This window comes from Amblyomma americanum, chromosome 3 (genome assembly GCF_052857255.1).
Source record: "Amblyomma americanum isolate KBUSLIRL-KWMA chromosome 3, ASM5285725v1, whole genome shotgun sequence".
Classification (NCBI taxonomy): Eukaryota; Metazoa; Arthropoda; class Arachnida; order Ixodida; family Ixodidae; genus Amblyomma; species Amblyomma americanum.
Window position 1 is genome coordinate 187,734,465 of NC_135499.1, and position 24,809 is coordinate 187,759,273.

General features: G+C 49.8%; 4 non-coding genes across 4 annotated transcripts; all 4 read right to left on the bottom strand.

Moving 5' to 3' along the window:
- Window positions 1-7,077: 7,077 nt before the first annotated feature.
- TRNAP-UGG (transfer RNA proline (anticodon UGG)) lies at window positions 7,078-7,149 on the bottom strand. The gene has a single exon. It is a non-coding gene; the product is annotated as a tRNA-Pro (tRNA).
- Window positions 7,150-11,964: 4,815 nt separating this feature from the next.
- Window positions 11,965-12,036, bottom strand: TRNAP-UGG (transfer RNA proline (anticodon UGG)). Its single transcript has one exon. It is a non-coding gene; the product is annotated as a tRNA-Pro (tRNA).
- Window positions 12,037-15,904: 3,868 nt separating this feature from the next.
- Window positions 15,905-15,976, bottom strand: TRNAP-UGG (transfer RNA proline (anticodon UGG)). The gene has a single exon. It is a non-coding gene; the product is annotated as a tRNA-Pro (tRNA).
- Window positions 15,977-20,351: 4,375 nt separating this feature from the next.
- Window positions 20,352-20,423, bottom strand: TRNAP-UGG (transfer RNA proline (anticodon UGG)). Its single transcript has one exon. It is a non-coding gene; the product is annotated as a tRNA-Pro (tRNA).
- Between the last annotated feature and the right edge of the window lie 4,386 nt (window positions 20,424-24,809).

A 24,809-nucleotide genomic window follows, 5' to 3' on the forward strand; every position in this document is an offset into this window, starting at 1 on the left:
AAACTCCGGCATTTTCCCTATGTGACTCTGGTACAGCGCTTCCGCAGCAGAACTTGCTTCGAGTGGGATTCAAACCAGTGCCGGCGCAAAGACAGCAGCTCCGTTTTTCCGATGCCTCGGGTGTTCCAACTGGCAGTCCTTCGCGGACGACGTCGCTGCCACCGAGGCTGGGCATAGCAGTGTCAAGAAGTAGAAAGCTCGGCTATGTCGCCTTTTATGCACGGTCGAGGAGGCTGAAAGCATCGCTAAGGCTGATGAAAAGCGAGCGGGTGCCTCCAACAGCAAAAGCAGCCGAAGGACGCAGATCGCGTGCCCATCACAAAACACTTAAGCGCGGCACGTAAAGAAACAAAAGCCGCGACGGAAGCCGAGCACGATGTCAAACTAAGGAAAGCGGCTCATGACGGAGTGAGTGAGTGAGTGAAACACTTTATTGTCCAGCAGAAGACGACCTCATCCTATCATCCGGCTTTCCCTCTCAATCGAGTGATGAGGGCCAGGAGGGATTGCGGTGGGCAGGGTCTCCGCGTCAGATGCTGGCCTGGTTTTCTTGAATCCGGGCAGCCTCTTCAGCTAGTTGGACGGCTAGGAGCTGGGGCTCAGGGTTCGGGCTGCACAACAATGGCTCCCAGGCCTCTCTACTATCTATTAAGGCGAAAGCCTTTAATGGCTCATATTCGCGATGATCGTCCGTGCGGTCACGTGACCTCGCGGTGTCCGTGCGTTACATCCTAGGTCACGTGACCGTGTCCGTCCGCTACAACCTAGATCACGTCACCGTATCCGTCCGCTACATCCTAGGTCAGGTGACCTTGTCCGTCCGCTACATCCTAGGTCACGTGACCGTGCCCGTCCGCTACATCCTAGGTCACGTGACCGTGTCCATTCGCTACATCCTAGGTCACGTGGCGATGTCCGTCCGTTACATCCTAGGTCACATGTCACGAGACCTTGTAACGTGATCCCATCCTGCCAACTGGACTGTGAGAAACTGCCCACTATGGCAGGTGGTGTGATACCCCGCCAAGCAACAACTGCGCATGCTTAGCGTGACGTCACCGCTCAAATTCAAATCAGTGCAGTGAGTCGCAAACGGCTTTCGCCCTCACGCAGTTAAACGATTTTTTTTATTCGCCCTGCCTGGGGACTCTGTGCACTCCCAAGTAACATGGTCGAGGGTCTCTGTCGCTCCACATTTCTTACATTTGACGGAGGAACCTGAAACTGCGAAAGCAGCTGGGGAGGCCATGCACGCTATCTGTTCGAAGAACAAAGGGGCGCACATGCATCCAACAGCCGAAAGCCTGGGCCTGTAGCTGTGTGTAGCCACCACAATCTTTGAGACGTTCCACAATTGGCTACGCCTTTCCTGCAGTGCAGTGCATGCTTACGCCTACTCCCGACGACGGCATAAACTTCAAATGCGCCGTACGTCATAAAATTCGCCCATTTGCATCATGGAAGTGACGTCACTACACTTCCGGTAAGCATCAAGAGCTTCCAAAGCTATCGCACTCCCAACACATAAAGTGATCAGGCGTCCTTGCTATTGTACTTTGCTGAAGCACAATGAAAAGAAACAGGAAGTTGCCTTTAGATAGATAGATGAAGAGGAGGAGGGAAAGGCAGGGATGTTAACCAGAAAGGGGTTCCGGTTGGCTACCCTGCACAGGGGAATAGGAATTAGGGGACTAAAAGGAGGAAGAGAGAAGGGGAAAAAGGCATAACAAACACACACGCACAACGCTGTCAAAATTTGTCACTCAATCCAGTCGCTCTCAAGTAGGCAAAGAGTGCCTTGTATGCCTTGAGGGCAGTCGACTGCTGTGGCCACGGACCGAGGATCTTTTGCTCTGTTAATGGGCGAGGATCGAGGCGGTCCAGGGCACAACACTGTTTATGTCGCACTCGCAAATGCCGGGCACTCACAGAGAAGATGAGCGATGGTCTCCTCAAAACCACAGCTTTCACAGGCAGGACTGTCGGCCATCCCCATCCGGAAAGCATAGTGGTTGGTAAAAGCAACGCCGATCCATAAACGGCATAGCAATGTTGCTTCGCGACGTGATAAGTTACGTGGAAGACGAAGGCGCAGTCCAGGGTCCAGTGCCTTGAGGCGGAGGTTGCAAAACTCTCGCGTGTTCCACGCTGAAAGTGTGAGTTCCAGCGCCAAAGGGCGAAGCCCACACACAGCGTCAGGTCTTGATATTGGGATCCTCACTGGAAGTCCGTCGTCGTGAGCAGAACGCGCAGCCGCATCGGCCTGGTGATTACCGTTAACACCACAGTGTCCTGGCAGCCATTGAAAAATGATGTCATGACCTTTGGATACGGTGCCGTGGTACAGTAGACGGATCTCAGTAACAAGTTGTTCCTGCGACCCGCGGCGTAGCGCAGCTTGCAGGGCTTGAAGGGCTGCTTTAGAGTCGGTGAAAACCGTCCAGTCATGTGGAGGTTCTTGGCTGATGAACTCTACCGCAGCCCGTAAGGCTGCGAGTTCCGCACCAGTTGAAGATGTTGGATAGGTCGTCTTCACTTTCATGAAGATGGATCTGGCCGGTATCACCACCGACCCCGCAGAACTGGTCGAGTGAACTGATCCATCTGTGTAAACATGTACGTGGTGGTGATTCAATGTCAGTGGTTTGAGAGCGGGCTGTGATACACCAGCTTTCTTCGTTATGCCAGGAATATAGAGGTGAACCCGAGGTTCATGAAGACTCCATAAGGGATAGCACTGTCTTGCCGCAGGGGTGAACTTCGATAGAAGATATGCGCGATGGGCTTCAATGACTTTGGCGAATGCAGTACGCGACCTAATTATTGGGAGTGTTGCGAGGTGATGACAGGCAACCCGTATGAGGTGCCGAATATGTGTTCTCATGGCGTCAACAGCAATGTATGCAGTAACTGGATGTTCCCTGGCAACAAGAACAGTTGCTGCTGTTGATGCACATTTAGGCAGTCCAAGGCAGATAAGGAGAGCTTGCGCTTGCACGATTTGAAGAGTGTTGATATTTGTCTTTCTAATGGAACTGAATATCGGAAGACTGTACCGCATGTAGCCCAAAAATAGGGAACGGTACAGTTGTAGCATCGAGCGCACTGATGCGCCCCAGGACTTTCCCCCGAGGAAGGAGATTACGTGGACGATCGCAATTAGTCTCTTTCTTATGTCGTAGATATGTGGACTCCACGAAAGGTTCCTGTCGATGACAACGCCAAGAAATCTGTAGGTTCTCTCATAGGGAATGGCTTCGCCATTGATGCGAATGGTGTAACGTGACATTATTTTGCGTGTGAACGCCACAAGTGAACACTTTTCGGTCGAAATGTTCAGGCCCTGCAAGTCAAGATAAGATGTCAATATCGATGCCGCCTTTTGAAGCCTTGCACGAACTTGAGGACAGGTCACTCCTGATGCCCAAATACAAATATCATCTGCATATACAGAGATCTGAGCAGATTATGGCAATATGTCGACCAGTCAGATGAGAGCAAGGTTGAAGAGAACTGGGCTGAGCAGTCCACCTTGAGGGATTCCGCGCGAATTTCAGTGTAAGGACGTTGGTCCGTCCGCAGTCAGGACAAAAAACGACCTCTCTGATAAATAGCTGCGTATCCAGCTGAACGTGCGGCTTCCGATCTCAGCAGCTTCCATTGCGTCCAAAATGGCCTGATGCGTTACGTTGTCGTACGCGCTCTTGATATCCAAAAACAATGCCACGGTCAATCTTTTCAAACTTTTGCTGTGTTGCACCGAGTTACAACGTCAACCACGTTGTCGATAGAAGAGCGGCCCCGTCGGAACCCAGGCATGAAGGTTGGATAAATCTGATATCGCTCCAAGTACCATTCCACGCGTGTGAGCAGCATTCTTTCCATGACTTTGCCGACGCACCTGGTTAGTGCAGTTGGACAGTATGATGAAAGGTCGAGCGGTGACTTCCCCGGTTTAAGAAGTGGAACCAGACGACTGGTCTTCCAATCATGAGGAACTATGCCAGCAGTCCATGACTTGTTATAAGTGTCGAAAAGAGCCCGTCGAGCTTCTTGGCCAAGGTTGGCAAGTGCGGAGTACGTCACACCATCGGGCCCTGGTGATGATGACCTTCTACAACAAGCCAGTGCAGCATCAAGTTCTTCCATGGGGAATAGCACATCCATCCGAGAATCCCGTGAGGGTGGAACATTGTCGCAGTGCAGCGGTGCGCCTGGATTCGGAGGGCCTGTTATTCTTGCGCAGAAATCTTCGGCTACCTCAACCACACTGCGCCTTTGGTGGAGCGCTACGGATTTGAACGGGTAGCGCTGTTGAGGGGACGTGCGAAGATCCTGAATTAGACTCCAAACGCGTGACAAAGGCTTCCGTGGATCAAGTGTTTGGCAAAATTGTCGTCCAGCGTTGTGTTTGCAGTGCCTGAATTCTGCGCTGAATCTCCTTCTGTAGGCGCCTAGCATCTCTTAGGTCTAGGCGCGACTTTGTGCGTCGGTATCTGCGCTCTGCCCTGCGCCGTTGTGATCGCAGTCGCTGCAATTCGAAGTCAAAATCGGTGTAGTTAGCGACAGAGTTAAAGGGGCAGGTGGCGTGTTCCATGGCCTCCTTAATTTTTTGTTCAAGACCGGTAGAGAAGCCCTCTGTGCAAGCAGCCTCCATAAGTAATTTAAAAACTGTCCAGTCAATGCACTGCCTTCACGTGGCTGGGGAAAATGTGGAATGGCCGGTAATAATCAGATAGGTTGGGATATGGTCGCTGCCATGGGTTTCTACATCCGAAAACCACCGGACGCTGTTGGTAAGGCACTGTGAAACGAAAGTCAAGTCCAAGCAGTTGCTATTAGTCATCCTTCGAATATAGGTCGGGCTTCCGTCATTAAGGCACTGGAGGTCATGGTCAGAGGTGAACGACACAAGCTGTCTTCCCCTAACGTCCATCCTAACTCTTCCCCACATGGCGTGATGAGCATTGAAGTCACCCATAACGACCCACGGAGAAGGTATAGCTGCCATCAAACCACTCAACCTTCTGGCGTCGAAACGACTTGATGGCGCCAGGTACACCGCCAGTAGCGTAAACGTCAGGTTTCGGCTCTTCACTGTCAGGCAACGTACTGATTGTCTTCGTTCGGAGAAACTGAATGTTGCACATATGTAAGGTCACGTCGAATGTAGACGATGACTTTGCTGGATCTGTGGAACGTGGGTGATGCAAATGCCTCATAACCGGATATTCGCAAAATGGCCGGAGTCTTCGGTTCACAAATCACAAGAATGGGGAAGTGATTCTCGTAGACGTAGTGCCGTCAATCGGAAATCCGGGAGTGGAGTCCACGAGCATTCTATTGGAAAATGAAAGCTTGCTTGACTTTCTTCTGAAAAGACAGGTCCGAAGGAGCCATGATGCCTTCTACTGTAGAGCCGCAAGAACTGGATGTAGCGCGTCCAGCACTTGAAGTGCGCTGTTTGCTGCTGGCGTACGTAGGCTGGAAAGCAGAGCACGCATGGCATTCATTGGTGACGTTAGCATTGCAATCACTTGCATATCTGGGCCATGGCCTTGATCGTGCCTGTTGGCTGGATCAGTCGTAGGCGCTGCACACTGCCCTGAGTGCGCCAACATCCCTGGCACAGTAGGCGTAGAAGGCTTTGGCAGTGGTGGCCAAGTTGAATCTGAGGCAGCAGGTCCAGCCTCACCAAGCGCCGGACTCCCTTGATTTGGTACGGTCTTTGGCGGAGGCGGACAAGCTGCAGTTGCGTTTGGGGCATTCTTCTCAAATGTGACTGCTTTCTTTGACGACATTCGGCGGCGCGAACGACGTCGTCGCACCTTTGCGGCGGCTTCTTTGTGCGTAGAATGGTCTCGCACCATTTGCTTCAGTACCGCCCGCTCGGTCTTTACACGGGGGCAGTCTTTCGAGGAAGAGTCATGAGGGCCGTGGCAGTTGGCGCACTTCAAGGTAGTCGCGCGGCAAACGTCACCGCTGTGTGACTCGGAGCATCGCAGGCACACGATGGAGTTGATGCAGACGCCGCTCACGTGGCCGATCCTCATGCACTTCCTGCATTGAAGGGGCTTAGGCACAGAAGGTCGAACTGGATTACGAAAGTGTCCAACCTTCACGTACGATGGTATGCAGTCACCCTTGAAGGTCAGCTTGATGCATGTAGATCTTCCTAACCGCTGAACTTGAATGATGGATATGCCGTTGGTTGCCGGCTTGATCAACATGGGTAAATCTGCGTACCTGATGGCGATGCCGACGTTGTAGATTACGCCAGCCGTAGTGCCGCTGTCCTGGAGAATAAGGGGCGTACACTGATGTTGCTGAGTTTGGTGATTGCGGTTAAACTCTCTAGCGCACTTCGCTCCAACACATCAATGGCAGTGGCGTTTTTGAACGGGTTTATTCTGACATCTTTAATGCCTCCCGGTACGAGGCTCTCCAGATAAATAGAGATGGCTTGCCTGTTCAGGAGGTTCAAGTTGTCCGTTGAGTTCAACGGCACAAACAAGGCTGTATGCGCAGAGGAACTTCGCGCCGTGATGATCGTTGGCGTTCTTGATCAGGACACCGTTGACGTGCTCGATGAGGACGATCCGGCTTGTCTACGCAGTCTGCGCTTGGCCTTCTTGCCGACAACCGGTATGAAACCGTCGTCGGCCGAGGACGAGGAGTCTTCACTTGGCACCGAGTACACAACAGTGCCCTGGCTGCTCGAGTCACTCTGGCGGTGCAGGCGCTTCCTCTGGGCGCCTGCTGCCGACCCACAGGGTTCCAATAGAGTCCCAGCAGCCTCCACTTCCATCGCCGTGACAAAAAGCGAAGTTGCCTTTGTTCTTAACTAAACCTGTAAAATCCACGCAGTTCCTATTACGCACAGTAGCACTTTTTATTGGGTGGACATTAGCTTCCTCTATTCTCACGTATTTCCAATACTGGCGCACTTTTACTCTTTCCAGACCTTAGCGCTGCTTAGCGCTAATTTCGTTTAATGGCATTTTTATTTCCTTAAGGACCGTTTTTCAGGGGAATTACATAAGGGGTAAGAATGAAGAAGCAAAGAAAAAAAATAGCGGGCCCGTCCGGGATTTGAACCCGGGACCTCTCGCACCCAAAGCGAGAATCATACCCCTAGACCAACGGGCCACACAGTTACACGGCCAACGAGCGCGTGGAGAAACGCGTCCTGTTGTAAGAATGCTTTGAAATCCCGTTTTGCGATTTCTTCTTGCTGTTGAGCCAAGATTCGTCTCGGTATTCACGAAGCCCTTCGGTGCTCCTCATTGAAATTCTGCAGGCTTTCGGTCCGTTACGGCTCGCTGTGTCGGTTACGTACTTTGTTCTCTATTTTACATAACCTTTAGTTTCTTTTGCATTCTTTATTTTCCTATATTAAAAGAAAGAATAGACGAGTATCCCATTAAACGTACCTGGACGTTCTCTTTGACCACCATTGATTCTGGAATAAGGAATAAGAGCATAATATCTGTAAAGAAATAGCCTGATTTATTAAAGAGGATTTGTTTCCAGATTTTAACACGGGCCGGTGTAATCTGGATACTGTTCTGGCGCTATAACCAATGATTCATTCGCGTATCAGCTTGGAGCCTCCTCCCAAAAGACCTCAGTATGCGCAACGCGTGCAAGTGGAATGTCAATTCTCCGACGACTGAGGCGTTTCATTTTCCAACACTGAATGCCACAGAGGGCAGGCACTGTTATTTGGCGCACTGCGCGAACTCTGCGGCACCCATGCATTAGCTCCAAAAAAATTTCAGATACCTCCTCGCGACATATCTATATTTGTTATAACAAAAAAATTGGAGAAATAGCAGCGCACGTAAGAGGGTGATTATGATCTAATATTTTTTTGAACTTAGAGATTTTTTTTTCTAGAGAAAGCTAAACCCAGATTCGCTATTCTTATAGTCATCAGGAGATGTCGTGAAAATATTAGGTAGACCTCCAGTGACGAAGAATGCGGTATTAAGTTTGGGTACATCGTCCCATTTGCTACGCGTACTCAAGTGCTCGGTACATCTTATCCAGCCTTCAACATCTTGATCATCAGTGCCGTTGCAAATGGGTGGATGACGTTGGCGGATGGGCCCAGCACAGACGATGAAAGGCACTGGGGCCGTTGGTACTTGGTCCGGCGTAGGGATACATTGTAGAGGTTTCCTGGGAACTTGCGGGTGCGAAGTTCCAGGGTGCTATCGCGGGTTCGGGTTATCCCGCAACCTCCACCACCTGAAAAAGGGGGTTTATTTGCAGGGCTCGATGGCAGGGAATCTCAGAAAGCGGTCGTTCAACCTCTTCACGTGCAAATTCTTGTGTCTAATGGAGTAACGAGGAGTCGATACCGGCATTCAAACTGGACAATTAGGTCTCATCTGGCCGCCGAGTAAAGATGCATTGCCGACGTAGCTCGTCGAAACTTTTGCAAAGAGCGATCACATCCGTGACAGTGCGGGGATTCTCGGCCAATAGCACTTTAAATGCACATTCGTCAATTCCCTTGACGGGCTCGAACCTGACCGTTGCCGCCGCGTTTGGAAAGAGGCGAAACACAAAAGGCGCCCGTGGGCTGTGCGATGTCAGTGCACGTTAATGATCCCCAGGTGGTCGAAATTATCCGGATACCTCCACTACGGCAGCTTTTTCCTCCTTTATTTTTTCACTCCCTCCTTTATCCATTCCCTTATGCCTAGCCTTCGCCTTCGTTCACATATCTGTGCCGTCATTACGGAGATCCTCTTGGTCGTGACGTCATGAGTTTGAATCGAGTGGCATTGGAAAAAATTGTTATTTTTATCTTTGAAATTCAATTTTTTCCGCATTTTGTGTTGATCAAACGTAAACATAGCCCGAAAGAACCGCAGAATATATTTTTGTTAAGAACAAAAATTGCGTTAAGGACTGCTCAGTGCCTCTTCAAAGCGGTCATGATCCGCGCTTGGACGTGTCAGAAACATATCTTAAGTACGCTGCGCCAAATGCCGGGGCAGCCCATTACTTGGCGCTATCTTTGAAAAACAAGTAGGTAGAAAGACTAGAGGGGCCTGTCCGGAACATGAACCCGGGACCTCTCGCACCCAAAGCGAAATTCATAATTCTCAACTTGGCCCGTACAAGCCCCACCGGTGGCAGCACCTGCGCTCGCAGGGCAGTGCACTCCTTGACCGCTTCGAGTGTATGAGGAGGGACATATGAGTGTAAAGCTGAGAATGACCAATTTGGCATATATGGGCATTAACCGATTTACGCCACCGCGTAATACCTTACGGATGCGCTTAAGTGATCCCTCCAATTTCTAACTGACTTTATTTAAGGACGAAAAGCTTATACCTTCCACCCTCCAAAAATTCAGGCAAAAATGGCCTGGAAACCGCAATAAATTAGAGGCCTAAGGTGAAGCCGATAATATTGGCAAGCTTCTTAATTGTTTAGTCAGAATGGCAGCCAGAAGAAAAAGATAACGGTGTGATCAGACACCTGATGCGAGAGTTCCGCCAAAGGAGTAAAATTTACCCTCTGTTATTTCTTTGATGCTTTTTCTCTGAGCCTAATTTCACGCACACGGCAGGATTTTCCTGGAGTGTAAAGTTGGTGGAAGGGCTGAGGAGGTGGCGGTCAGTGGAAGGGAAGCCTAGGGGACGGCTGATGCTTCTGGAGGGCAGTTGGTACTGCGCACGCTTCTAGCGGGTGGGAGCAGTTGGGTTGCTGGTAGCGGGCACTGTTGCAGGGTAGAGTTAGGTGGATGGGTGGAGGCTTCACTCTCCGCATCTGCTGACAAACTCCGGCATTTTCCCTATGTGACTCTGGTACAGCGCTTCCGCAGCAGAACTTGCTTCGAGTGGGATTCAAACCAGTGCCGACGCAAAGACAGCAGCTCCGTTTTTCCGATGCCTCGGGTGTTCCAACTGGCAGTCCTTCGCGGACGACGTCGCTGCCGCCGAGGCTGGGCATAGCAGTGTCAAGAAGTAGAAAGCTCGGCTATGTCGCCTTTTATGCACGGTCGAGGAGGCTGAAAGCATCGCTAAGGCTGATGAAAAGCGAGCGGGCGCCTCCAACAGCAAAAGCAGCCGAAGGACGCAGATCGCGTGCCCATCACAAAACACTTAAGCGCGGCACGTAAAGAAACAAAAGCGGCGACAGAAGCCGAGCACGATGTCAAACTAAGGAAAGCGGCTCATGACGGAGTGAGTGAGTGAGTGAAACGCTTTATTGTCCAGCAGGAGACGACCTCATCCTATCATCCGGCTTTCCCTCTCAATCGAGTGATGAGGGCCAGGAGGGATTGCGGTGGGCAGGGTCTCCGCGTCAGATGCTTGCCTGGTTTTCTTGAATCCGGGCAGCCTCTTCAGCTAGTTGGACGGCTAGGAGCTGGTGCTCAGGGTTCGGGCTACGAAGCAATGTCTCCCAGGCTTCTCTATTATCTATTAAGGCGAAAGCCTTTAATGGCTCATACTCGCGATGCCCGTCCGTCCGGTCACGTGACCTCGCGGTGTCCGTGTGTTGCATCCTAGGTCACGTGACCTTGTCCGTCCGTTACTCTAGGTCACGTCACCGTGTCGGTCCACTATATCCAAGGTCACGTGGCCTTGTCCGTCCGCTACATCCTAGGTCACGTGACCTTGTCCGTCCGCTACATCCTAGGTCACGTGACCGCGTCCTTCCGTTACGTCCTAGGTCACGTGACCTTGTCCGTCCTTTACATCCTATGTCACGCGACCCTGTCCGTCCGTTACATCCTAGGTGACATGACCTTGTCCGTCCGTTACATCCTAGGTAACGTGACCTTGTCCATCCGTTACATCCTAGGTCTCGTGACGGTGTCCGTCGGCTACTTCCTAGGTCACGTGACCGTGTCCGTCCGTTACATCCTAGGTCACGTGACCTTGTCCGTCCGTTACATCTTAGGTCACGTGACCGTGTCCGTCACTACATTTTAGGTCACGTGACCGTGTCCGTCCGTTGCATCCTAGGTCACGTGACCGTGTCTTTCTGTTACGTCCTAGGTCACGTCACCGTGTCCGTCCGTTACATCCTAGGTCGCGTGTCACGAGACCTTGTAACGTGATCACAACCTGTCAACTGGACTGTGAGCAAACTGCCCACTGTGGCAGGTGGTGTGATACGCCGCCAAGCAACAACTGCGCATGCTTAGCGTGACGTCACCGCTCAAATTCAAATTAGTGCAGTGAGTTGCAAACGGCTTTCGCCTTCCCGCAGTTACACGATTTTTTTATTCGCCCTGCCTGGGGACTCTGTGCACTCCCAAGTAACATGGTCGAGGGTCTCTCTCGCTCCACATTCCTTACATTTGACGGAGGAACCGCAAACCGTGAAAGCAGCTGGGGAAGCCATGCACGCCACCGGTTCGAAGAACAAAGGGGCGCACATGCATCCAACAGCCGAAAGCCTGCTGGGCCTGTAGCTGTGTGTAGCCAGCACAATCTGTGACACGTTCCACAATTGGCTACGCCTTTCCTGCAGCGCAGTGCATGCTTACGCCTACTCCCTACTACGGCATAAACTTCAAATGCGCCGTACGTCATAAAATTCGCCCATTGGCATGATTGGAAGTGACGTCACTGCACTTCCGGTAGGCATCAAGAGCTTCCAAACCTATCGCACTCCCAACACATAAAGCGATCAGGCGTCCTTGCTATTCTGCTTTTCTGAAGCAGAATGAAAAGAAACAGGAAGTTGCCTTGGTTCTTCACTGAACCTGTAAAATACACGCAGTTTCTATTACGCACAGTAGCAGTTTTTGTTGGGTGGACATTAGCTTCCTCTATTCTCACTTATTTCCAATACTGGCGCCTTTTCACTCTTTCCAGTGACCTTCGCGCTGCTGAGCGCTAATTTCGTTTAGTTGCATTTTTATTTTCTTAAGGACCTTTTTTCAGGTGCATTACATAAGCGGTAAGAATGAAGAAGCAAAGAAAAAAAAGTGGGCCCGTCCGGGATTTGAACCCGGGACCTCTCGCACCCAAAGCGAGAATCATACCCCTAGACCAACGGGCCGCACAGTTACACGGCCAACGAGCGCGTGGAGAAACGCGTCCTCTCGTAAGAATGCTTTGAAATTCAGTTCTGAGATTTCTTCTTGCTGTTGAGCCAACATTAGTTTTGGTATTCACGAAGCCCTTCGGTGCTCCTCATTGAAATTCTGCAAGCTTCCGGTCCGTTACGGGTCACTGTATCGGTTACGTACTCTGTCCTCTGCTTTATCTAACCTTTTGTTCCTTTTACATTTTATATTTTCCTGTATTATCAGAAATGATAGGGGAGAATACCCTTGAAGTGCCTAGACGTTCTCTTTGACCACCATTGATTCCGGAAGGAATAAGAGCACAATACCTGTAAAAAAATATAGCCTGCTTTATTAAAGAGGATTTCTTTCCAGGATTTAACATTGGCCGGTGTAATCTGGATACTGTTCTGGCTCGTAACATCTTATCCAGCCTTCAACATCATCAGTGCCGCTGCAATTGGGTGGATGACGTTGGCGGATGGGCCGAACACAGACGATGGAAGGCACTGGGGCCGTTGGTACTTGGTTCGGCGTAGAGATACATAGTAGAGATTTCCTGTCGCTAGAAACTTGCGGGTGCGAAGTTCCAGGATGCTATCGCGGGTTCTGGTTACCCCGCAACACCCACCACCTGAAACAGAGGGGTTTATTTGCAGGGCTCGATGGCAGGGAATCTCAGAAAGCTGTCGTTCAACCTCTTCACTTTCAAATTCTTGTGTCTAATGGAGTAACGAGGAGTAGATACCGGCTGTCAAAATTGACAATTCGGTCTCATCTGGCCGCCGTGTTAAGATGCTTTGCCGATGTAGCTCGTCGAACCTTTGGCAAAGAGCGATCACATCCGTTGCAGTGCGAGTATTCTTGACCAATAGTATTTTAACTGCGCATTCGTCAATTCTCTTGATGGGTTCGAAGCCGACCGTGGCGGCCGCGTTTCGATGGAGACGAAACGCAGAAGGCACCCGTGTGCTGTGCAATTCTCAGTGCACGTTAAAGATCCCCAGGTGGTCGAAATTATCCGGATACCTCCACTACGGCAGCTTTTTCCTCCTTTCTTTTTTCACTCCCTCCTTTATTCCTTCCCTTATGGCTAGGTTGCGCCTTCATTCACATATCTGTGCTGTCATTACGGAGGTTCTCTTGGTCGTGACGTCATGAGTTTGAATCGAGTGGCATTGGAAAAAGCTTTTTTTTTTGTCTTTGAAATCCAATTTTCTCAGCACACATCGCCTTTTTGTGTTGAACAAACGTAAATACAGCCATAAGAAACACAGAATAGATATTTGTTAAAAACAAAAATTGCGTAAAGGTCTCCTCAGTGCCTCTTCAAAGCAGTCATGATCCGCGCTTGGACGTGTCAGAAACATATCTTACGTACGCTGCGCCATATGCCGAGTCAGCCCATTACTTGGGGATAGCTTTGAAAAGCAAGTAGGTAGAAAGAGAAGAGGGGCCTGTCCGGGATTTATCCCGGGACCTCTCGCACCCAAAGCGAAAATCATAATTCTCAACTTGGCTCGCACAAGACCCACCGGTGGCAGCACCTGCGATTGCAGGGCAGTGCACTCCTTGACTGCTTTGTCATTGCGCAATGAGTGTATGAGGAGGGACATATGACTGTAAAGCTGAGAATGACCAATTCCGCGTATATGGGCATTAACCGATTTACGCCACCGCGTCATACCTTAAGGATGAGCTTAAGTGTCCCCTAAAATTTTTAACTGACTTTCTCTGAGGACGAAAAGCTTATACCTTCCACCCTCCAAAAATTCAGGCGAAAATGGTCTGGAAACCGCAATGAATTAGAGGCCGAAGGTGAAGCCGATAATATTGGCAAGCTTCTTAATCGATTAGTAAGAATGGCAGCCAGAATAAAAAAAAATAGCGGCGTGATCAGACACCTGATGCGAGAGTTCCGCCAAAGCAGTAGAATTTACCCTCTGTTATTTCTTTGATGCTTTTTCTCTGAGCCTAATTTCACGCACACAGCAGGATTTTCCTTGAGTGTAAAGGTGGCGGAAATGAAGCCTACGGGGCGGCTGATGCTTCTGGAGGGCAGCTGGTACTGTGTACGCTTCCAGCGGGCGGGGGCAGTTGGGTTGCTGGTAGGGGGCACTTTTGCAGGGTAGAGTTAAGTGTATGGGTGGAGGCTTCACTCCCCGCATCTGCTGACAAACTCCGGAATTTTTCCTGTGTTACTCTGTCACAGCACTTCCGCTGCAAACTTGCTTCGAGTGGGATTCAAACCAGTGCGGGTGCAAAGACAGCAGCTTCGTTTTTCCGATACCTCGGGTGTTCCAACTGGCAGTCCTTCGCGGTGGACGTCGCTGCCTCCGAGGCTGGGCATAGCAGTGGCAAGAGGTAGAAAGCTCGGCTATGCCGCCTTTTATGCAGCCTCACACGAAGGCGAGATGGCGGCCGAGGAGGCTGAAAGCATCGCTAAGGCTGATGAAAAGCGAGCGGGCGCCTCCAACAGCAAAAGCAGCCGAAGGACGCAGATCGCGTGCCCATCACAAAACACTTTAAGCGCGCCACGTTAAGAAACAAAAGCGGCGACGGAAGCCGAGCACGATGTCAAACTAAGGAAAGCGGCTCATGACAGAGTGAGTGAGTGAAACACTTTATTGTCCAGCAGAGGACGACCTCTTCCTATCCTCCGGCTCTCCCTCTCAGTCGAGGGCCAGGAGGGATTGCGCAGGGCAGGGTCTCCGCGTCAGATGCTGGCCTGTATTTCTTGAATCCCTGCAGCCTCTTCAGCCAGTTGGACGGCTAGGAGCTGGTGCTCAGGGTTCGGGCTGCGCAGCAATGTCTCCCAGGCCTCTCTACTATCGATTAAGGCGAAAGCCTTTAGTGGCTCATACTCGCGATGTCCGTGCGTTACATGCTAAGTCACGTGACCGTGTCCGTCTGCTACATCCTAGGTCACGTGACCGTGTCCGTCCGTTACATCCTAGGTCACGTGTCACGTGACCTTCCAACGTGATCTCAACCTGCCAACTGGACTGTGAGCAAACTGCCCACTGTGGGGGGTGGTGTGATACGCCGCCAAGCAACAACTGCGCATGCGCAGCGTGTCGTCACCGCTCAAATTCAAATCAGTGCAGTGAGTCGCAAACTGCTTTCGCCTTCCCGCAGTTAAGCGATTTTTTTTTCCCTGCCTGTGGACTGTGTACACTTCCAAGTAACATGGTCGAGGGTCCCTCTCTCTCCACATTTCTTACATTTGACGGAGGAACCTCAATCCGCGAAAGCAGCTATGGAGCCCATGCACGCCACCGGTTCGAAAAACAAAGGGGCGCACATGCATCCAACAGCCGAAAGGCTGCTGGGCCTGTAGCTCTGTGTAGCCACCACAATCTGTGAGACGTTCCACAATTGGCTACGCCTTTCCTGCAGCGCAGTGCATACTTACGCCTACTCCCGACGACGGCATAAACTTCAAATGCGCCGTACGTCATAAAATTCGCCCATTGGAATGATGGAAGGGACGTCACTACAGTTCCGGTAGGCATCAAGAGCTTCCAAAGCTATCGCACTCCGAACACATAAAGTGATCAGGCGTCCTTGCTATTCTGCTTTTCTGAAGCAGAATGGAAGAAAACAGGAAGTTGCCTTTGTTCTTCACTGAACATGTGAAACCAAAGCAGTTCCTAATAGGCACAGCAGTAGTTTTTATTGGTGGACATTAGCTTCCTCTATTCTGACTTATTTCCAATACTGGCGCATTTTCACTCTTTCCAGTGACCTTAGCGCTGCTTAGCGCTAATTTCGTTTAATTGCATTTTTATTTCCTTGAGGACCCTTTTTCAGGGGCATTACATAAGGCGTAAGAATGAAGAAGCAAAGAAAAAAGAAAGCGGGCCCGTCCGGGATTTGAACCCGGGACCTCTCGCACCCAAAGCGAGAATCATACCCCTAGACCAACGGGCCGCACAGTTACACGGCCAACGAGCACGCGCAGAAACGCGTCGTGTCGTAAGAATGCTTTGAAATCCAGTTTTGCGATTTCTTTTTGCTGTTGAGCCAAGATTCGTCTCTCGGCATTCACGAAGCCCTTCGGTGTTCCTCATTGAAATTCTGCAGGCTTCCGGTCCGTTACCGCTCGCTGTGTCGGTTACGTACTCTGTTCTCTGTTTTACATAACCTTTAGTTTCTTTTGCATTCTTTATTTTTCTATATTATAAGAAAGAATAGGCGAGTATCCCCTTCAAGTACCTGGACGTTCTTTTTGACCACCACTGATTCTGGAATAGGGAATAACAGCAGCATAATATCTGTAAAGAAATAGCCTGATTTATTAAAGAGGATTTGTTTCCAGATTTTAACACGGGCCGGTGTAATCTGGATACTGTTCTGGCGCTATAACCAATGAGGTCTTCATTCGCGTATCAGCTTGGAGTCTCCTCCCAAAAGACCTCAGTATGCGCAACGCATGCAGATGGAATGTCAACGCTCCGGCGACTGAGACGTTTCATTTTCCAACACTGAATGCCACAGAGGGCAGGAACTGTTATTTGGCGCACTGGGCGAATTCTGTGGCATCCATGCATTTGCTCCAAAAAGTTTTCAGATACCTCCTCGCGACATATATGTTTACTGGTTGCAACAAAATATTGGAGAAATATCAGAGCACATCAGCGGGTGATTATGATCTAATCTTTTTTTTGCATTTAGAGATTTTTTTCTATAAAAAGCTAATCCCAGATTCGCTATTATTAGTCATGAGGAGATGGCAAGATATCAGGTAGACCTGCAGTAATGTAAAATACTGTATTAAGTTTGAGTACGTCGTCCCATTTGTTACGCGTACTGAAGTGCTCGTAACATCTTATCCAGCCTTCAACATCATCAGTGCCGCTGCAATTGGGTGGATGACGTTGGCGGATGGGCCGAACACAGACGATGGAAGGCACTGGGGCCGTTGGTACTTGGTTCGGCGTAGAGATACATAGTAGAGATTTCCTGTCGCTAGAAACTTGCGGGTGCGAAGTTCCAGGATGCTATCGCGGGTTCGGGTTACCCCGCAACACCCACCACCTGAAACAGAGGGGTTTATTTGCAGGGCTCGATGGCAGGGAATCTCAGAAAGCTGTCGTTCAACCTCTTCACTTTCAAATTCTTGTGTCTAATGGAGTAACGAGGAGTAGATACCGGCTGTCAAAATTGACAATTCGGTCTCATCTGGCCGCCGTGTTAAGATGCTTTCCCGATGTAGCTCGTCGAACCTTTGGCAAAGAGCGATCACATCCGTTGCAGTGCGAGTATTCTAGACCAATAGTATTTTAAATGCGCATTCGTCAATTCTCTCGATGGGTTCGAAGCCGACCGTGGCGGCAGCGTTTCGATGGAGGCGAAACGCAGAAGGCGAAACGTGTGCTGTGCGATGTCAGTGCACGTTAAAGATCCCCAGGTGGTCGAAATTATCCGAAGACCTCCACTGTGGCAGCTTTTTCCTCCTTTCTTTATTCACTCCCTCGTTAATCCCTTCTCTTATGGCTAGGCTGCGTCTTCGTTCGCATATCTGTGCTGTCATTACGGAGGTCCCCTTGGTCGTGACGTCATGAGTTTGAATCGAGTGGCATTGGAAAAAGCTTTTTTTTTTGTCTTTGAAATCCAATTTTCTCAGCACACACCGCCCTTTTGTGTTGAACAAACGTAAACACAGCCAGAAGAAACACAGAATAGATATTTGTTAAAAACAAAAATTGCGTTAAGGTCTCCTCAGTGCCTCTTCAAAGCGGTCATGATCCGTGCTTGGACGTGTCAGAAACATATCTTACGTACGCTGCGCCATATGCCGAGTCAGCCCATTACTTGGGGATAGCTTTGAAAAGCAACTAGGTAGAAAGAGAAGAGGGGCCTGTCCGGGATTTATCCCGGGACCTCTCGCACCCAAAGCGAAAATCATAATTCTCAACTTGGCTCGCACAAGACCCACCGGTGGCAGCACCTGCGATTGCAGGGCAGTGCACTCCTTGACTGCTTTGTCATTGCGCAATGAGTGTATGAGGAGGGACATATGACTGTAAAGCTGAGAATGACCAATTCCGCATATATGGGCATTAACCGATTTACGCCACCGCGTCATACCTTAAGGATGAGCTTAAGTGTCCCCTAAAATTTTTAACTGACTTTCTCTGAGGACGAAAAGCTTATACCTTCCACCCTCCAAAAATTCAGGCGAAAATGGTCTGGAAACCGCAATGAATTAGAGGCCGAAGGTGAAGCCGATAATATTGGCAAGCTTCTTAATCGATTAGTAAGAATGGCAGCCAGAATAAAAAAAAATAACGGCGTGATCAGACACCTGATGCGAGAGTTCCGCCAAAGCAGTAGAATTTACCCTCTGTTATTTCTTTGATGCTTTTTCTCTGAGCCTAATTTCACGCACACAGCAGGATTTTCCTTGAGTGTAAAGGTGGCGGAAATGAAGCCTACGGGGCGGCTGATGCTTCTGGAGGGCAGCTGGTACTGTGTACGCTTCCAGCGGGTGGGGGCAGTTGGGTTGCTGGTAGGGGGCACTTTTGCAGGGTAGAGTTAAGTGTATGGGTGGAGGCTTCACTCCCCGCATCTGCTGACAAACTCCGGAATTTTTCCTGTGTTACTCTGGCACAGCACTTCCGCTGCAAACTTGCTTCGAGTGGGATTCAAACCAGTGCCGGCGCAAAGACAGCAGCTCCGTTTTTCCGATGCCTCGGGTGTTCCAACTGGCAGTTCTTCGCTGACGGCGTCGCTGTCGCCGAGGCTGGGCATAGCAGTGGCAAGAGGTAGAAAGCTCGGCTATGCCGCCTTTTATGCAGCCTCACACGAAGGTGAGATGGCGGCCGAGGAGGCTGAAAGCATCGCTAAGGCTGATGAAAAGCGAGCGGGCGCTATAGCGCCTCCAACAGCAAAAGCAGCCGAAGGACGCAGATCGCGTGCCCATTACAAAACACTTTAAGCGCGCCACGTAAAGAAACAAAAGCGGCGACGGAAGCCGAGCACGATGTCAAACTAAGGAAAGCGGCTCATGACAGAGTGAGTGAGTGAGTGAAACACTTTATTGTCCAACAGAAGACGACCTCTTCCTATCCTCCGGCTCTCCCTCTCAGTCGAGGGCCAGGAGGGATTGCGGTGGGCAGGTTCGCTGCGTCAGATGCTGGCCTGTATTTCTTGAATCCCTGCAGCCTCTTCAGCCAGTTCGACGGCTAGGAGCTGGTGCTCAGGGTTCGGGCTGCGCAGCAATGTCTCCCAGGCCTCTCTACTGTCTATTAAGGCGAAAGCCTTTAATGGTTCATACTCGCGATGACCGTCCGTCCGGTCACGTGACTTTGCGGTGTCCATGTGTTACATACTAGGTCACGTGACCGTGTCCTTCCGTTACGTCCTAGGTCACGTCACCGTGTCCATCCGCTACATCCTAGGTCGCGTGTCACGTGACCTTGCAACGTGATCACAACCTGCCAACTGGACTGTGAGCAAACTGCCCACTGTGGCGGATGGTGTGATACGACGCCAAGCAACAATTGCGCATGCGCAGCGTGACGTCACCGCTCAAATTCAAATCAGTGCAGTGAGTCGCAAACGGCTTTCGCCTTCCCGCAGTTACACGATTTTTTTTATTCGCCCTGCCTGGGGACTGTGTGCGCTCCCAAGTAACACGGTCGAGGGTCCCTCTCGCTCCACATTCCTTGCATTTGACGGAGGAACCTCAATCCGCGAAAGCAGCTATGGAGCCCATGCACGCTGCCGGTTCGAAGAACAAAGGGGCGTACATGCATCCAACAGCCGAAAGCCTGGGCCTGTAGCTGTGTGTAGCCACCACAATCTGTGAGACGTTCCACAATTGGCTACGCCTTTCTTGCAGCGCAGTGCATGCTTACGCCTACTCCCTACTACGGCATAAAGTTCAAATGCGCCGTACGTCATAAAATTCGCCCATTTGCATCATGGAAGTGACGTCACTGCACTTCCGGTAGGCATGAAGAGCTTCCAAAGCTATCGCACTCCCAACACATAAAGCGATCAGGCGTCCTTGCTATTCTGCTTTTCTGAAGCAGAATGAAAAGAAACAGGAAGTTGCCTTGGTTCTTCACTGAACCTGTAAAATACACGCAGTTCCTATTAGGCACAGTAGCAGTTTTTATTGGGTGGACATTACCTTCTTCTATACCCACTTATTTCCAATACTGGCGCCTTTTCACTCTTTCCGGTGACCTTAGCGCTAATTTCGTTTAATTGCATTTTTATTTCCTTAAGGACCCTTTTTCAGGGGCATTACATGAGGGGTAAAAATGAAGAAGCAACGAAAAAAGAAAAACAGAACGGGCCCGTCCGGGATTTGAACCCGGGACCTCTCGCACCCAAAGCGAGAATCATACCCCTAGACCAACGGGCCGCACAGTTACACGGCCAACGAGCGCGCGGAGAAACGCGTCCTATCGTAAGAATGATTAGAAATCCAGTTCTGAGATTTCTTCTTGCTGTTGAGCCAAGATTCGTCTCTCGGCATTCACCAAGGCCTTCGGTGCTCCTCATTGAAATTCTGCAAGCTTCCGGTCCTTTACGGCTCGTTGTATCAGGTTAGGTACTCTGTCCTCTGTTTTGCATAACCTTTTGTTTCTTTTGCATTCTTTATTTTCCTATATTATAAGAAAGAATAGGCGAGTATCACCTTCAAGTACCTGGTCGTTCTCTTTGACCATCATTTATTCTGGAAAAATGAATAAGAGCATAATATCTGTAAAGAAATAGCCTGCTTTATTGAAGATTTGTTGCCAGGTTTTAACGCGGGCCGGTGTAATCGGGATACTGTTTTGGCGCTATAACCAATGAGGGCTTGATTCGCGTATCAGCTTGAAGTCTCCTCCAAAAAGACCTCAGTATGCGCAACGCGTACAAGTGGAATGTCAATGCTCCAACGACTGAGACATTTCATTTTCCAACACTGAATGCCACAGACGGCAGGCACTGTTATTTGGAGCACTGAGCTTACTCTGCGGCATCCATGCATTAGCTCTAAAATTTTTCAGATACCTCCTCGCGACATATCTCTATTTATTACAACAAAATATTGGAGAAATATCAGCGCACGTAAGCGGGTGATTATGATATAATGTTTTTTTTTGCACTTAGAGATTTTTTTATAGAGAAATCTAATCCCAGATTCGCTATTCTTAGTCATGAGGAGATGTGAAAATATCAGGTGCACTTCCAGTGACGAAGAATACGGTATTAAGTTTGGGTACATCGTCCCATTTGTTACGCGTACACAAAAGCTCGTAACATCTTGTACAGCCTTCAACATCATCAGTGCCGCTGCAAATGGGTGGATGACGTTGGCGCATGGGCCCAGCACAGACGATGAAAGGCACTGGGGCCGTTGGTACTTGGTCCGGCGCAGAGATACATAGTAGAGGTTTCCTGTCGCTGGAACCTTGCGGGTGCGAAGTTCAAGGATGCTATCGCGATTTCGGGTAGCCTGCGCCTAACCGGTAAGCCGCGCCATCCTGATTAAAATGAAAAAATTGCGCCAAGCTCATAGTTTCTGACTATGCAGGCAGACGGAACCTTTGCTGTATAGCCACGGTTTCAAGATATCAATGTCCGTTGCAGCTCACTTACAACGAGCAGGACTGTCGATCACGCGGCCGTCGTTGGTTATATGCCTCGAAGTTTGCAGTAAACGCACGAATAAAAGCTAACGTCGCAACGCTGAATTCTATGCTTAATTTGTTTTTGTCATATGCGGGAACTTCCTTTGGTACGGCGAAGTTTCGGTACTTGTTTTCGAGCTGCTGGCGCTCCTCCCTCTCTGGCATGCCTTCAGAATCGAACCTTGGTAGGTATGATTCCGACTGACCGGCCGATTATGTCAAGCCTGAGTCAAATGATCCGAGTTTGCGTTTAATTTTGACGGAAATAACATTTGATGGCACATCTGACACGTGAAAATATCGCGATTTCTTCGTATACCGAGCATCGCATCTGTGCCACAATGCTGTCTCTGCTGAACGCTGAAGCTTGTGAGGAGAACCCACTGCGACGCTGCGCGCAGCCATCGTTCCATGATATGCAGCCAAATTTTTGAACCGAATAAGTTACACTTACTCTTGTAAGGCCCGTTTGTGGATATACCACAGGCAGCGCGGCAGACGGCGAATGCGGTTGCGAGGCGCGATCCGTCCGTCCAACACAAGCTAAGAGTCAAGCATTTGCGCACGTTTGGTGGGAATCATCTTCAGTGACCCCTTTTTCCGGTCTATAAATCGCAGCTCCTCCAAACAACAGTTTTCTAAAAAAAAAATTATAAGACGCACCAGTTGATTCGGTAAGCGCTATAAAAGCACGCTGTGAATACATTCGGCAAAGATTGCGAGAAAAATACGCGCTCTTAGCGGCGGCTGAGTGGAACTATTCTCGAGCGTTGGCAAGCGTGCTGTCTTCCCACGGCCTTTTTTTTTTTTTGGCTTCATCGACCACAGCGCGCTTGCGGCTTTGCGCCAGGTGATGTTTTCGTTCGCATCGAGCAGTCTCCCGAATTCCCGGTTGGCGCGCACCTTCAACGGCACACAGCTTGAATTAATTGCATCGCAGCTCCTTCGGCTCCCAGGCGGTGTCCTGTTGAGTACGACCAACGCGCTACGGGCACAGCGAAGAACGGAGATGCCGCGAATTGAAAACTTTTGACAGGCAAACGGGGATCGTGGTGACATTACGCTATTCCAGCCGTAAGATAACATATAATTTCTCGTTTTTCCCATTATTTACTCGTAGAGTAGAGGGGGTGGGGGGTGGAGGACAATAAGCATTGACAGCGCATTAGTGTCTCGTTCCACTCCGCACCCGTCCCGCGAGATCCACTCCTATTTCGGCTAGCCTCGCAGTGAGCTCGAAGTGTCTGCGAGCCAGGGCAATGCTGGGCTCGCGTGGAGGATTTTTTCCTCCTTTCTGTCGCATGAATGTTGCGCCCTTTGTTATCGCATTTTGCGTCGAAAGTTCTTGACGCTCATGTGCGTTCGTTATGAAGGCGACGGCCACGCGGCGCGTTTCAGAACGCGGGCTTCTGCATCTCCCTGCCTGTTCGTTGCAACCAAGCACTGCTTCCGAGGGCGTGCCCATACCCAGAATACTCATTTTAACTGCCGCGTCGACCTCATTCGTAATAGGCCAGTGTTCGTTATAAATGGGCGCAACTGCACGGAATTCCCGCGTATGGGCTTCGCCGTTCGCATAAACAAATGAAACGCCATGCATCGTGAAGGATTATTGTTCCGGCTGTGTGCGCAGTGCAGGCAGAACTGCCAAGGACGATGCTTCAGCCAGCAGAGGGGTTTATCAAGACTGGCCTGGCTCACAAGGACATGGAGGCGGCTGAGTTGGACAGGTGATTAAGAGTCACTAAATGAGTCAAGTGCAAGTGGCCAAGAAAATGAGAAAGAACTGGCACACATAAACACGGGAGAAGATTTAGTGTGTGTGCGTGTGGGGGAAGTTTAATAAAACCTTTTAAGCTATGTACAGAAAAGGGGGGAGCCACACATAAGCACACTTGATCTACCGTGTTCACGAACATATGCGAAGTGCGTGCTCTCCAAGTAAACACTGTGCGATATACTTCGCAAAGGTAGCCTTTTTAAAATAGAATCGAACACCTATCAAGTGCGACTCTGGACCAATAGTGACTAACTTAGTAGTCTAGCATACCTTTGCATCACTCTCAAACTTTTGCACCATTGTTTGCCAACCAAAAGGGTTTGGAAACTAAAGCCTAAAGGAAAAAAGGAATGCGGTCACTGACCAAGTCAAGAACTTCAACACGTTTCGGAACCTGAAACGGGTTCCTTGATCATTACTACTTGACGTACATGAAGTAAGACGCTCGAATTGGTGTCAAACAATATGTCTGCTTATGCAGTATACGTGGGCAACTAAACGGGTTTATAATGCAGACATCCGGATATAACAATATTAGTACCGGATAAAGCGAAGATAGATACACACTATATGATTATGGTGCAATAGCCGTTTGATAGGCGGTGCTATGCTTGGTTGCCTCGGCGGAGCTAAGGCTCGATCATACGCTACCTAAGCGTCTGGTTTCTCTCAATAAACGTGCCTCATGCCCACGGCCATCTTTCTGGAATTACGGGATCTGCAATGCGAAGTGCTTCACTCACTGCCGATAGTTTCTTTGCAGCTGGCTAGTAGTAAGGCGACCCCTTATTTGGCCGCTCTGGTGGCTACCGTACTGCTGAAGAATACTTTCACTGAAAACGGACCTATTATAAGCTCAGAAAACCTCGCGAGCAAACATGCGGTGATGCCAAGCAGTTTTTTAGAGCGAATCCCTGTAAATATCCGGCGCCTCGTTTGACTTCCACACGTTGATCACGAAGCCTTTTTTTGCCCTTAACCTCATGAGTCCGTAATCAGTGGCAGGGGAAAAAAAAAGGTGCATTTTCAAATCCTTATTTGTTGGCAATGATGCGGTTTTTGGGGTCGGACAAACTACGGTACAGCCAGAAAGAGCTACCGAATCGGTTTCCACTGAGAACAAACATTGCATCCAGGTGCCCTCTGCCTTCCTTGAAGCTGTCATGATTCGTATGCGCTCGGACGCGTTACAAGCCCATCTTACATGAACTATGCCATAAAGCGAGTAACCCAAACTACTCAGCGCCAATTTCGTTTAATTGCATTTTTATTTCCTTAAATACCGCTTTTTCAGGGGCATTACATAAGGGGTAAGAATGAAAAAGCAAAGAAAAAAGAAAAACAGAGC